We start from the raw sequence: 15,990 nt of genomic DNA on the forward strand, positions 1-15,990 counted from the left end.
GTCTTCGCATTGGCCATACTCGTCTTACTCATGGATATCTCATGGTGAGGCGCCCTGCTCCTCTCTGAGAATTGCCACTCTCCATTATCAGTCAGCCACATTCTGTTGGACTGCCCACTTTATCAACGAGCACGCAGAATTTACCTCCGCCATTGTCTTCGCTCCACTGCTCTCTCTTTACCTTCCCTTCTCGCTGATGGACCCACCTTTCATCCGGACTCTCTCACTGACTTTTTGACAACAACTGACTTACTTCACAAATTCTGATACCTTCAGCCCTTTCTACCTCAATCTCTTGCTACCCTCTACCCCCGTACTATCCCCTGCCCCGCTGTTTTCTGTAACCTACTGATCATCCTTCCTCCCTTCTGCCGCCCAATACCCTCGCTTCCTTCCCTACCCTGCAGCGCTGTATAGCCCTTGTGGCTTCGCGCTTCTTTTTGATTATAATAATATTGTGCATGGACTATTATGAGGGGAAGGGGGGTCATACAGCACCTGGTGGAATGAGAGGCAGTCAGGTTCAATCCAAAGGAAGGTCAGATCCAATTCCCTAGATAAAGAGCCCCTCTTATCAACATAAGGAACCTGTTTTAAGGAGTATCATACCATGCAAATTCTGCTGGCACACACAAATGCAGTCAACTTGCAATAGAAAGTGCTAAACCAGAGGACTGCAAGATTATAAAGTACATACTGTATTTTTTAAATAACTGCTCATCTTACCTTTCTGTGGAGCATTAATATTTAGTGGGAAACATTAAACCCCTAGAGGTCATAGAGCACCTGAAGGAATGGAGCAATCAGGTTTGATCCAAGGAAGAGGACATCCAGATGGATCAAAGAGTAGTTGCATCAAGGAACCTCCACTGAGGGGTTTCTGTGGAGCAGGAAGTTCATGTAATGTATTTCATAAATTTTGCTCTACTAGCATTAGTATTAAAATTCTACTAAAAATTATTAAAAAAAAAGTTTATTTAGTGTTGTAAGTTCATTATGCATGTTAAAAAGAAAATTCTCTGGCTCTTTGATTTTGAGTCATGAGCTCTATACTGAAAGTCAAGAGGTCATATTTTCTCAAATATTACTGCAGTAATGGATATGTTAGAATTCCATAAATTTTTATTTAAATATTTGTGTGTTCCAGTAAATAAGCACATTTTTTAAAACATTGTGGCTGGTTTATTATTCCAAGTTGTAAGTACTGAACCATAACTTCACATGGTGGTTGTGTATTTACATAAGAACATAAGAAAGGAGGAACACTGCAGGAGGCCTGCTGGCCCATACTAGGCAGGTCCTTTACAATTCATCCCACTAACAAAACATTTACCCAACCCAATTTTCAATGCTACCCAAGAAATAAGCTCTGATGTGAAAGTCCCACTCAAATCCAACCCTTCCCACTCATGTACTTATCCAACCTAGATTTGAAACTACCCAAAGTCCTAGCCTCAATAACCCAACTAGGTAGACTGTTCCACTCATCAACTACCCTATTTCCAAACCAATACTTTCCTATGTCCTTTCTAAATCTAAACTTATCTAATTTAAATCCATTACTGCGGGTTCTCTCTTGGAGAGACATCCTCAAGACCTTATTAATATCCCCTTTATTAATACCTATCTTCCACTTATACACTTCGATCAGGTCTCCCCTCATTCTTCGTCTAACAAGTGAATGTAACTTAAGAGTCTTCAATCTTTCTTCATAAGGAAGATTTCTGATGCTATGTATTAATTTAGTCATCCTACGCTGAATGTTTTCTAACGAATTTATGTCCATTTTGTAATACGGAGACCAGAACTGAGCTGCATAATCAAGGTGAGGCCTTACTAATGATGTATAAAGCTGCAGTATGACCTCTGGACTTCTGTTGCTTACACTTCTTGATATAAATCCCAGTAATCTATTTGCCTTATTACGTACGCTTAGGCATTGCTGTCTTGGTTTAAGGTTGCTGCTCACCATAACCCCCAAGTCCTTTTCGCAATCTGTATGGCTAAGTTCTACATCATTTAATTTATAAGTACTAGGGTTATGGGCACTCCCAAGCTTCAGAACCTTGCACTTATCTACATTGAACTGCATCTGCCACTTTTCTGACCAAGAATAGAGTTTGTTTAAGTCCTCCTGAAGTTCCCTAACATCTACGTTTGAATCAATTATCCTACCTATCTTTGTGTCATCGGCGAATTTGCTCATATCACTAGTAATTCCCTCATCAAGATCATTGATATATATTATAAACAACAACGGGCCCAAGACTGATCCCTGTGGAACGCCACTTGTTACAGATCCCCACTCGGATTTAACCCCATTTATGGACACTCTCTGCTTCCTGTCAGTGAGCCATGACTCGATCCACGAGAGCACTTTTCCCCCAATGCCATGGGCTGCCACTTTCTTTAACAGTCTATGGTGCGGAACTCTATCAAAAGCCTTACTAAAATCTAAGTAAATAATATCAAATTCTTTATTGTGGTCAACAGCCTCAAAAGCTTTACTGAAGAAAGTTAATAAATTAGTTAGACAAGACCGGCCTCTTGTGAATCCATGCTGAGTATCATTAATCAAGCTATGCTTATCGAGATGGCTTCTTATAATCTCAGCTATAATTGACTCTAGTAATTTGCCTACAATTGAGGTCAGGCTTATTGGGCGGTAATTTGACGGTAACGACTTGTCCCCTGTTTTAAAAATAGGAGTTACATTAGCCATCTTCCACATATCAGACACTACACCTGTTTGAAGAGATAAATTAAAAATATTAGTTAATGGTTCACAGAGTTCCATTTTGCATTCCTTAAGAACCCTTGAAAAAACCTCATCAGGACCCGGCGACTTATTTTGCTTCAGTCTGTCTATCTGCCTCACAACCATCTCACTAGTGACTGTGATGTTACATAATTTATCTTCTTCTAGCCCACTGTAAAAATTAATTACTGGAATATTGTTAGTGTCTTCCTGTGTAAAAACTGAGAGAAAATAATTATTTAAAATCAAGCACATTTCATTCTCATTGTCAGTAAGGTGCCCATAGTTATTTTTAAGGGGACCTATCTTATCTCTAACTTTTGTTCTATAGACCTGGAAAAAACTTTTTGGGTTAGTTTTAGAATCCCTAGCAACTTTAATTTCATAGTCCCTTTTAGCTTTTCTTATCCCCTTTTTAATGTCCCTCTTAATGTCAATATACTGATTCATAAGATGACCCTCACCTCTTTTGATACGCCTATAAATTCCTTTCTTATGCCCTAGTAGATATTTGAGCCTATTATTCATCCATTTTGGGTCATTTCTATTTGATCTAATTTCTTTATATGGGATAAACGCTCTTTGAGCAGCATGTATAGTGTTCAGAAAACTGTCATATTGATAGCTCTCTTCGTTACCCCAGTCAACAGATGATAAGTGTTCTTTAAGCCCATCGTAATCTGCTAAGCGAAAATCTGGGACTGTTACTGAGTTATCGCTACTATCGTACTTCCATTCAATGCTAAATGTAATTGATTTGTGGTCGCTAGCACCCAGTTCCTCTGAAATTTCTAAATTATTAACAAGGGATTCATTGTTTGCCATAACTAAGTCAAGCAGGTTATTTCCCCTTGTAGGTTCTGTCACAAACTGCTTCAAAAAACAATCCTGAAATACTTCTAAGAAGTCGTACGATTCTAAATTCCCAGTCAAGAAATTCCAATCAACATGACTAAAGTTAAAGTCTCCTAGAATTACTACATTATCGTGCCTTGTGGCCTTAACAATTTCCTCCCATAGTAGTTTCCCTTGGTCCCTATCTAAGTTAGGGGGACGGTATATCACTCCTAAAATCAGTTTTTCATGCCCCTCTGAAAATTCTATCCAAACAGACTCTGTATGTGTTACTTCAGACTTAATACCCGTTTTTATGCAACAGTTCAAGCGATCTCGGACGTACAATGCCACCCCACCCCCCCTCCCAATACTTCTATCTTCTTGGAACAATTTAAAACCCTGAATATGACATTCCGCAGGCATGTCCCGACTTTTTGAATTAAACCACGTCTCAGTTAAGGCAAATACATCAATGTTACCTACACTAGCAACTAATCTCAACTCGTCCATCTTATTCCTAGCACTACGGCAATTAGCATAATAAACATTGAAAGACTCTCCTTTCTCTTTACCCTTCCTGCTCATTTCTATTTTTCTACTAAACCTATTACCGTCTTTATCACCCAAGGTCCCTGGCTTTTCAATATCTATCTCGTTCTTATTATTACTAGTTCCCCTAGAACTCGTAATATTACTACACTGGGACTTCACTGTTTTCCTGCCAAAACCCATACCACTAACTATTCCTAGTTTAAAGTCCTAACTGCTCCCTCCACTGCAGTTGCCAGTGCTCCCACCCCACACCTAGATAAGTGAACCCCATCCCTAGCATACATGTCATTTCTGCCATAGAAGAGGTCCCAGTTGTCAATGAATGTTACCGCATTTTCCTTACAGTATTTGTCCAGCCAGCAATTGACACCAATTGCCCTGGACAACCATTCACTTCCAACTCCCCTCCTTGGCAAAATACCACATATGAGAGGGTTCCCACCCTTACTTCTAATTATTTCTATTGCTGACCTATACCTGCTAATCAGGTCCTCACTCCTACGTCTGCCAACATCGTTGCCTCCAGCACTGAGACAGATAATAGGATTGCTCCCATTACCTCTCATGATGTCATCCAGACGGCTAACAATATCCTCCATCCCAGCCCCAGGAAAGCAAACTCTCTGTCTCCTACTCCTGTCCTTCAAGCAGAACGCCCTATCCATATACCTAACTTGGCTATCCCCAACAACAACAATATTCTTACCTTCCTTAATGTCTTTCGTCGTGTCGTTCCCAGTAGTCAACTCACATTCGTCGGGTAGCACTGAGAATGTATTGGATGTTTCCACAACAGTTTCCACGGCAGTCTCTTTCTTCTTCATCGTTTCTACCTTTCCATTCGTCTTCTTGATCGTCAACTTCTTTCCCTGCTGTCCAGCCACTGACCAGTTTCCCTTCTTGACCTGAGGACTCAAAACAGGAGGACTACTACGAATCTTCTTGTTCTCCTCGGTCAATCGCCGAATTTCCAAATTCGCCAACCTCAATTCTTCCTTAAGCTGTTGGTAAAGTTGCTCGATGGAGGGCATCTTGCTTCAATTCTAGAGAGCGCGCAAACAGGTCTTCACAGAGCCAAGTACACGTCAACACTGCCATAGGAAATCTTCATGAAAAGTAATCAAAATTGTAGTGGTGCAAACAATTCGAGGAAGAGTTAATTATTGTTAACTAGTGGTATAGTAGGACTCCCCAATTACAACATTATTGTGTTCCTGAAAATTCACCGCAAGTCGATTGTTCAGCACTTTGAACGTGCTATCCCATAAACATCCATCTTATAATGAGAGATGCATTACAAAGTCATAATCTGAAGAATAAAAAAAAAAGCACAATACTGTGGCTGGAACAATACACAAAAAAACCTCCACATAGGAGAATTAAACTTATTTGTGAATCATAATGTTCTACACTTGTTTTGCCAAGAATATTTACCCAATATTTTATATGTGATACTGTTCATTTTTGATCAACAAATAGTAATAAACATGTTTAATGTATTCAATATGACATGTACATTTTTGTTTTCCAACTTGGTGCAAGACATACTGAAAATCAACCATAGAATTTCATTCAAAATACGATAACTCGATTTCCCATGTTCAAAATTGATTTCTTTCCGTTCATTCTTTATGAATGTTAATATCAACCAGTTTAGAGTGATATTTAAAGGGAGAGTTAAACTACAAATGTAAATATTTTACTTAAACATGTCAGAAGAACAACTCAGTAAGTCATTGTTTCTAAAGTGCCATAATGTGCTGACTTTGTGAGTCAGCACATCATATGGCAATGTATAGTACATCATATTACTCTTTTTGGTAATACATCTCTAGTTATATAATGAGAATATAGGGGAAAATGTGTTCCATACGACATTTTGAAATACACTCGGTTTGTGGAGTACAACATGTGTATCGTTAACCAAGGATTACCTTAACCCTTAAACTGTCCAAGCAGATCTACGTTCACATGCGTAGTGCTCCAAAAGTAGATCTACTTTTTTTTTTACATATTTTCAAATACTATAACAAACAAAAAAAAAAAACAAAAAAACGTAGATCAAAGTTTTTTTACACGTTTTCAAATGTAAAAAAAAAAAAAAAGATCTACTTTTTTTACATACTTTCAAATGTTGAAAAAACGTACATCTACATTTGGACAGTTTAAGGGTTAAAATGTCATGGTCGGAACAATGCTCAGGTGTATTATTTGTAGTGTGTAAGTTGTCCCAGTGATATAAGGGTCAGTGTCTACTTGAGGCAAGTAACAACTTTGTCACAGTGAGTGTACAGCAACTCATATTGTGAATTAACAAGAGTACTTGTAGTATTTCTTTTCAACACATTGTAATAGTTTTGGATGAAGGTATATACCACTAGGTAATTTGATTGTACAGGTGATGAAGAGTTAGCCTATATAAATGGTAATCCAAATATTGTAGAACATGAAGTCAAGAAAATCAATATTTTAGGCTTGAACTTTCAAATCAGAGTAACAGGTGTAAATATAACTCCCATGCAACAGTAAAATAAGAACACTGAAATCCCTAATTCTTACTTAAGAAACCAGGTTGTGATAGGTCCAAAGTGGTATCCAAATAACCTTTTATAGACACCTGGCAACTCTGATGCTGTCAGTGCACTCTGAATTTTAACAATATTGTGAATGTAACCTTATACAAGTTAAGGAATGCTAATGCCTCAATGTGAGAGAGAGACATGTTACCTCTGTGCCATGGATAAGAATGTTTAAACCACAACATTCTGGTTTTATCAGCTTTTCCTTTGCTAACATTCACTTCATGCTCTGACAGAAGCAAGTTCAAACTCTCGTTAATCCTGGGTTTTCAGATTGCAGTATTATATCCACAACATTTTAAAGTTTGAATTTTCATGTTAAATTTTGTTATTTGAGCTCCAGGAGGTACTTATTAGGGATCACTTAGTAATTTAGGAGTCCAAACACTTTTGCTAGCATTTTTGCATTTAGTAGCCATGGTCAGCATAAAGGACATAAAATATTTACGGTGGGGTATACGCAGGGGAAAGCTCTTGATATTTTAATAAGCCAAAAAAATTGCAGTGTACAGTAACTATCATAAATATGCATGCAGATTATGAGGACACACACCATAATATGTTTTAAAAATAAAATACTGACATATGTGTGGGTTACTAACATAACCAAGTATTTCTTGATGCACACCTTACATATTCTAGGCAGTGATAAGGCTGCATTATGGAGGATGGATGTAAGAGTCACTATCCTTCCACACATGCTCAGTGGCACTTGAGAGTTTGGGGATAGAATACATGTCTGTACGTATATCAAAACTTTCACTTGATAAGGTTTCACATTATCTCTATTGGATTTAAGTCTGGTGACTTACCAGGCCGGTCATTAAAGAATGATATCACAATTATGTAGCCAATCTTTTGTCTCAGGTAGTATGACAAGAGGCACAATTTTGCATGCAAGAGTTCCCCTGGCACTTCCTGAAGCTGTCAGACAAATAGTCTGCTATCTGCTAAAAGAATATTTATGTGCATACTTGTACATGCATTGTGACAAGACATGAAAGTAATGCTACAGAATTCAGGAATGTCTTTCAATGTACGTATTTGCTTTGCGTTGGAAATTTTCATGTTAATATCATTAAATGTTGCATATGTTAGATAAAGTTGGCAATACATAGTTCCTTCATGGTCAACAAGAAAGCAACAAACATTGCATCTGTAACTTATAAAATTTATGTTGGTGTGGTTAGCTGGATGTTCCTACCTTAATCTATTACATTCTGTTTCAAGGTCTTCATTCTTGCTGGCTATTTTGTTTTACTGTCAATTAAATCATAAAAGTACTACAAATTTGAGAATAATCTATACAAACAATTGATACAAATACAGTGAACCCTCTAATTAAAGGACGGGGGATACGATATTGCCGACTGTTTATAATTTCCAAATTATGAAATAACTTTTTCCACAATCACAACATGAATGGACAACGTTCTCAATCAACAGACTTGGTCCACAGAAGATAACTGGACACTAAGAGTATTGTAACCTGTAATGCTACAGTACTATATAGTAATTTTATAGTATATAATTTGAAGTAATTTTACTTACCTTTTTTTCCATGGTGGAGAGATGTGTAAACTGCTGTGATTGATAGTGGCAACTCTGGATGAATAATTCTTATTCTGAGGCAGAATATGTAAAGCTCTTGTAATAGAAATGTAGATGGGTATGTTTCATGTTTATATGCTATGCTAGCGTATGAGCAGCAGTGAAGATCAGCACCACAAACATTAACACCAGCAGAACTTTATTAAACATACTAATTATGCACTACAAACTTTTTATTGCGGGCCATTTTCACGTTTTTCTAGGATCAACTGTTTAACCTTTATGTCTAACATCTTCACTAAACTTGTTAGGTAAAAGGACACAAGTGCAACTAATGTGACATTTTATTGTGGCTTTGTCAAGCCATTATGGCTTGACAAAGCTCCTGGGGAGCAAAATGTTGCTACAATAAAATGTTGCATTAATTGTACTTGTGTCCTTTTACCTAATATACTGTCAGCAATTCTACCAACATTATAAGCAGCGCTGTATAGCCCTTGTGGCTTAGTGCTTCTTTTTGATTATAATAATAATAATACCAACATTATTACACTAAACTTCAGAGCATAGTCTGTAGGTTTGTCCTTGCTTCTGTGGACAGCAGACAGTTTCTTAACACCTTATGCCTCACATACCCATGCCAAGATGTTAGACTTAACTTTGTTTATTAGTTTGAGTTTCTGTTTAACACTGAGAACCGCACGTTTCCTCTTGGTATCACCGCTTGCTTTAGAAGCAATTGTTAATTGCACATTGCTGAATATGTTAATAAAGTCAAACAAAATACTGCAAATCCATTAAACAATGAAGACTGAATGACGAGTGTATGAATGAACATAAAAAAAAAAAAAAAAAAAAGTGTGGCCGACCTATGACTCAATGAAAACAGACAGGTCTTGGATGTTGCCACTCTGGCTCGTTCTAGACAAACACTGGAGTCATCAGACCTGGTTCAGAAGACAAAAAGACACCATTGCTATGAACAAAATTTGGAATTGGGGACTTTTTTCCATTTTGTCCGATGATTCCAGCGTTTGCCTTGCCAATTTTTGTCCGTAATTGCAAAAATTCATTAAATGGAGGTCTACTAGAAGCTTTACTGTGCTCTAAGCTGCTCAAAAAAATACTTAAAAATTTTAGATACTACAATTTGCTGCAGGAATGCTGGCACAAGTGTTTAGATTCCCAAGATTACTACTTTGATGGTTCTGCCAGCAACCCTAAACTATGGTATATGCATCATAAGGCAAGTTATAAAACTTTTAAATCATACCTTGTATGTATAGAGATTTTACTTTAGGCTTGGATTATGCTACAAAGCAAAACTGGAATAGAGCAAGGTTCTGTGTAACTGAGCAGAGATGTGATGCCACTTGTAATATATTGTTCCTGTGGGTCATTATACAGAGTCCATTACAAAGTATTTTATGATAGTGTTATGACAAATCAGACTGGTGTATTGTGTGCCTAAAGATTATGTGGTGATTACCATATACTGTATTAATATATTCATGGCGGGAGCGCTACACCCAAAGGGATCATACAGCACTAGGAAAATGGGAGGCAATAAGGTTTGACACAAGGAAAGGGAAATCATGTCTAATTCCTTGGATCAAGAGTCCCTCACTGGCATCAGGGAACCTCTATTAAGGAGGACAATTGTCAAGCATAACATATCTTCCGGTTACTCAGCTGCCCAATACAACAATACTTATTGTGTGATTTTAGTGTCCCAACAGTGCTTTACATAATTTTGTACATAAATAGTAATTAAATCTCATAACTGCCAGCTTGTTTTTGGTGTTCATCTGGAGATCAGTTTTTTCTAACTGCTTAGGGTTGAAAGCCTTGTATAGGTATATGATGTATTAATGTCCAATGTACACAGAGGTACTGTATATGCATACCTTAACATATACTCCCTGTAGGCCTCCAAACAAGTCCCTTCCTGCAATCTTTACTAACTAGCCTTGCATACTTTCTGGTTGCCTGGGCAGAGTGTAATATTCAACACAGCACAAATTGGATATATTATGAGCTTTCAACACAAATTTGCTTTGTGTTATGGTTAAATAGTAGCATACTGTGACTTCACATGCTATTTTATGATAGTATTAATAAATTATCAATAGTCATTCCTTTTTATGGTTGAAACAAGAATGTTTATTATGAGAATTATGTGGATATCTCGCATCTAGAAAATGCGTGTCCATTTTTGTAGTGGCTATAACTTTAATGTTTGATATAGTCAAGAGAATCTAAGGACTTTGGGTAATTGAGCATGTAGGTATGTCATCATGCCCTTTTAGAATGGGATATACACTATATGTTGTAGTTACAGCATACTTAAATATAGAAATGAAATAACAGCAATTATGTTGACATTAGCTTTGCAGTACGTATATATTTTTTAATGATTTATATTATCATAATTGTCTTGCTCATTGCCCCTCCCTGGTCAGTAATTATAGAGCACAATTCTTCATTATTGTAATAATAAGAGATGTATGCTGTAACACTACATTCAAAGAAAGAATGCCAGAATTGTCCTTTTATCTCTTGGTAAGTACTGGTAAACTTATTTTGAAGACAAAGGAAAGGCAGAAAACTTATTTAACTATCAATAGAAAGGCAGAAAACTGTTTAACCACCAATAGTTAATATTATGACCATTTCAGAAGTGTGAAGCTTCCCTGTTTGCAGCTCTGTAACCACTGTTCTTTCAACAGAAGTTGTGAGCAACTCAGTCAGTCACTCAGTAAAGACTGAAAAAGTAATCACACAATGAGACTTCCATGGTTTTTTAGGATTCCAGTGAAATAGAAGGCTGATGATAGTGTTGTCAAGCAAATAGGCAAGGAAAAGAGGGCAAGTGAGAGCAACATGTAAAACTGAAGTAACATGAGATGATTACAAATATAGTAAAAGTGATGAGATGACAAGCTGAGCAAAGTCTTGCTACCAGCTAATCCTTAAGGTTATAATCACCTCCCTTAATTCCTGTAAACAAAAATGTTCCACAAGGATATATATATATACATTATACATATATATGTATATGTGTATATATATATATATATATATATATACAGTGGACCCCCGGTTAACGATTTTAATCCGTGCAAGAGGGCTCATCGTTATGCGAAATAATCGTTATGCGAATGAATTTTCCCCATAAGAAATAATGGAAATCAAATTAATCCGTGCAAGACACCCAAAAGTATGAAAAAAAATTTTTTTTACCACATGAAATGTTAATTTTAATACACACAAACTGAAAAAGGCATGCACAATTAAATGACACTTACTTTTATTGAAGATCTGGTGATGATTGATGGGATGGGAGGAGGGGAGAGCATTATCTTCTTACTGTTTAGAAGGGGAATCCCCTTCCATTACGACTTGAGGTAGCAAGTCCTTTTCCGGGGTTACTTCCCTTCTTCTTTTAATGCCACTAGGACCAGCTTGAGAGTCACTGGACCTCTGTCGCACAACAAATCTGTCCATAGAGCTCTGTACCTCCCGTTCCTTTACGATTTGTCTAAAATGGGCCACAACATTGTCATTGAAATAGTCACCAGCACGGCTTGCAACAGCTGTGTCAGGGTGATTTTCATCTATAAAGGTTTGCAGTTCAACCCACTGTGCACACATTTCCTTAATCTTTGAAGTAGGCACAATGGATTCCACAACTGGCATAGGCTTCTCAGGGTTAGCCCCAAACCCTTCAAAATCTTTCTTAATTTCCATACTAATTCTCACCCTTTTTACCACAGGGTTGGCACTAGAAGCTTTCTTGGGGCCCATGGTCACTTATTTTCCAGAAACAGCACCGAAAACACTGTAATAATACGAAATATTCCGAGTGTATGCTTGGATGTTACCGCGGAGGCTGGCTGGTAAACAATGGGACGGCCGGCACATGTGAGGCTGGCTGAGGGCACATTGGACGCGTCTCGGACGAAAATCGGTAAGCGGGTTTTTAATCGGTATGCGCGGCAAAAATTTTGCGATAAAAGTAATCGGTATGCGGAAAAATCGCTATGTGATGCCATCGTTATGCGGGGGTCCACTGTATATATATATATATATATATTTATATATGTATATGTATATATATATATATATATGTATATGTATATATATATATATATATATATATGTATATATATGTATATATATGTATATATATATATATTTAAAAAGTTAGCCATCTCCCACTGAGGCAGGGTGACCCAAAAAGAAAATCCCCAAAAAGAAAATACTTTCATCATCATTCAACACTTTCACCTCACTCACATAATCACTGTTTTTGCAGAGGTGCTCAGAACACAATAGTTTAGAAGCATATACATATAAGGATAAACAACATATCCCTCCAAACTGCTAATATCCCGAAACCCATCCTTTAGAGTGCAGGCATTGTACTTCCCATTTCCAGGACTCGAGTCTGGCTATATAAAAATAACCGGTTTCCCTGAATCCCTTCACTAAATGTTACCCTGCTCACACTGCAACAGACCGTCAGGTCCCAAATACCATTCATCTCCATTCACTCCTATCGAACACGCTCATGCACGCCTGCTGGAAGTCCAAGCCCCTTGCCCACAAAACCTCCCATACCCCTTCCTTCCAACCTTTTCGAGGACGACCCCTACCCTGCCTTCCTTCCCCTACAGATATAAATGCTCTCCATGTCATTCTACTTTGATCCATTCTCTCTAAATGACCAAACCACCTCAACAACCCCTCTTCAGCCCTCTGACTAATACTTTTATTAACTCCACACCTTCTCCTAATTTCCACACTCCGAATTTTCTGCATAATATTTACACCACACATTGCCCTTAGACAGGACATCTCCACTGCCTCCAACCGCCTCCTCGCTGCTGCATTCACAACCCAAGCTTCACACCCATATACAAGTGTTGGTACTACTATACTTTCATACATTCCCTTCTTTACCTCCATAGATAACGTTTCTTGTCTCCACATATACCTCAATGCACCACTCACCTTTTTTCCCCTCGTCAATTCTATGATTAACCTCATCCTTCATAAATCCATCCGCCGACACATCAACTCCCAAGTATCTGAAAACATTCACTTCTTCCATATTCCTCCTCCTCCCCAATTTGATATCCAATTTTTATCTAAATCATTTGATACCCTCATTACCTTTACCTTTTCTATGTTCACTTTCAACTTTCTACCTTTATACACACTCCCAAACTCATCCACTATGCAATTTTTCTTTAGAATCTCCCATAAGCACAGTATCATCAGCAAAAAGCAACTGTGTCAATTCCCATTTTGTATTTGATTCCCCATAATTTAATCCCACCCCTCTCTCGAACACCCTAGCTCTTGGTGGAGGGAAGTACCACAAGCAATAACTAACACAAAGATGAGACATCTCACCATTTAATCATCTCAAATCACACTTATTTTAAAATATTAATACTCAGTTTTTGTCTCTTGCCTTTTACTTATTTCCCTTCCTCCGTCCCCTCTCTCTCCCTTAGCCTTCTTATTGCTCACCCATTCTTGCAGACCCCTGTCACCTCTTGCCAGTTCTCTCCCTAAACCTTCTTTGACCATCAGCTCTCTCACCCTCTTTTTCTTCCTCCTCTCTCTCTCTCTCTCACTCACTCACTCACTTTCCCTTCCTCTCACTTGTTTTCTCTCTAAATATAATTGGTACATAAGGAGAAGCCATACCGGGAGAGAATGTAGTTGGAGTAAAATAAAGAAAATCTTGACAGGTAAGGAAATATTTACAAGCTTGAGGGATTTGTAACACTTAGCCCACCTTGTAAGCCTCTCTCATCACTATTTTTAATTGTAATTGCTGTCATTCATCATTAGGGATTGCATCTGTGTCAGGTAAAAACTGTAATTCTCAAGTTAAAATCCTGTATGCAGTTTTAATATAAAAGATACTCTTCCTCTATTATCTTGTTCATTTCCAAGACCTTCATGATTCTTATAAGTAACACAATCATAACTGACATTAGTAAGATTTATAGCTTCAGTTATCACTCCTCATTATTACAGTCATTAGGCAGCCATTGTAATGCTATTGATCTATACAGGTTTATTACTTTCTGCTCATAAATATAGTAGTAATAAGAATAATAATAATAAATATAATGCACAGGTCAGTTTTTCAGTCATGTAAGAGCCATGTTAACATCCTCATGAAAGCCATAAAATGAAGTTTTGTAAGATAAATCTATTCTTTACCTACCTTTCACATTCTGAAATTTATGCTTCTTTGTGATTTCACATCTGCACTTGGGGCTGTGTTGAAAGGTATTTTTATGTATCATGTGCTTGTATACTGTTTGAGAATGAATAATTGAATCCCCTCCCTTATCTAGGTATCAGTTACTTATCTGAGCTCTACAACATACATATGTATGGTTATATTTAGTTACCTATTCGAGCTTTACAACATATAGACACTCCTCACTTAACAACCTACCCGTTTAATGACCACTCGGACTTACAACCAGCTCTCTGACCAGTATACAAATCTAAGTACAATGGACCCCCGACTTACAATATTAATCCGTTCCTGAGAGCCCATCGTAAGACTAAATGATCGTAGGTTGAATTAATAATGGAAATCAAATTAATCCGTTCAAGACACCCAAAAGTATGATAAAAAAACTTACCACATGAAATATACATTTTCCTACACACAAAAAGGATACATGCACAATAGTAGAGTAGTACATGCACAATATAGTATATTGTGCATGTACTACTCTACTAAATGAAGAATAAATGACACTTACCATTATTGAAGATGTAGTGATGAGACACTGTCCTGGGAGTGCCTTTTCCTCCTGAGTAATGTAGGTTCTGTTTGGCATTTTCTAACAGAACAGGCCTTATCACACTGTGTATGCCACTATGATTCTTAAATCTCTCAAACTAACCTTTGCTGGCCTTCAATTCACCAATATGAGCACAAGTTCCAGACATTTTTTCATGTTCACCTGGGTGTTAGTCGATTGGTGTGGGTCGCATCCTGGGAGACAAGATTAAGGACCCCAATGGAAATAAGTTACAGTCTTCGATGACACACCGACTTTCTTGGGTTATCCTGGGTGGCTAACCCTCTGGTTAATTGTTTCTCGGTATTGTGTTTCTAGGTACCTAATTCATAATATAACTGTTCAACAACTAGATTTTTAACTGATAGGTTTTGGAATCCACAAAGTTTTGAGTTATTAGTGAATAATTTGAATTAAAGCACTTCATGAACAAACTATCTGATCTTTACAGGCTAAACAGTCAGCAGATGGGTCTAAAAAAGACATGGTAAACCATAGAGTAGAAGAGGGAGGAAAAAAGGTAGGTGTTGAGGTATCTGTGGAAATTAAGTTTATCTGTGGATGCAACAATGGAGATGTACCAGGGAACAGTGGCAACAACACTTAAGCAGGCAGCTAGACACTAGAAAAGTCAAGTTTGAGAGCTTGAGAGTAATGAGTGGTGTGAAGGACTCAAAACCATAATAACCAAATTGTAAACAACTCTCAGAACAGATTGATATTGAACCCATGGAAAGCCAATCCCAAAACTAGCTAGCTAGATTGAATATTAGGTGGAGAATTAAGAGCATAGAAATTAGAGGACTGATTAGAAAGGTATTATTCAGAAGGCTGAGGAGGGGTTGTTGGAGTGGTTTGGGTATATAAA

The 15,990-nt window shown here is 37.5% G+C and overlaps 1 long non-coding RNA gene across 2 annotated transcripts in view; it reads right to left on the reverse strand.

The window, feature by feature from the left end:
• LOC138853112 (uncharacterized) overlaps positions 1-15,990 on the reverse strand; it is a 66,263-nt gene that overhangs the window by 10,737 nt on the left and 39,536 nt on the right. For both annotated transcript variants that reach the window (XR_011392345.1, XR_011392344.1), the window contains exon 2: positions 727-880. This is a non-coding gene — a long non-coding RNA (uncharacterized lncRNA). The remainder of the gene's footprint in view (positions 1-726; positions 881-15,990) is intronic.

This window comes from Cherax quadricarinatus, chromosome 23 (assembly GCF_038502225.1).
Source record: "Cherax quadricarinatus isolate ZL_2023a chromosome 23, ASM3850222v1, whole genome shotgun sequence".
NCBI lineage: Eukaryota > Metazoa > Arthropoda > Malacostraca > Decapoda > Parastacidae > Cherax > Cherax quadricarinatus.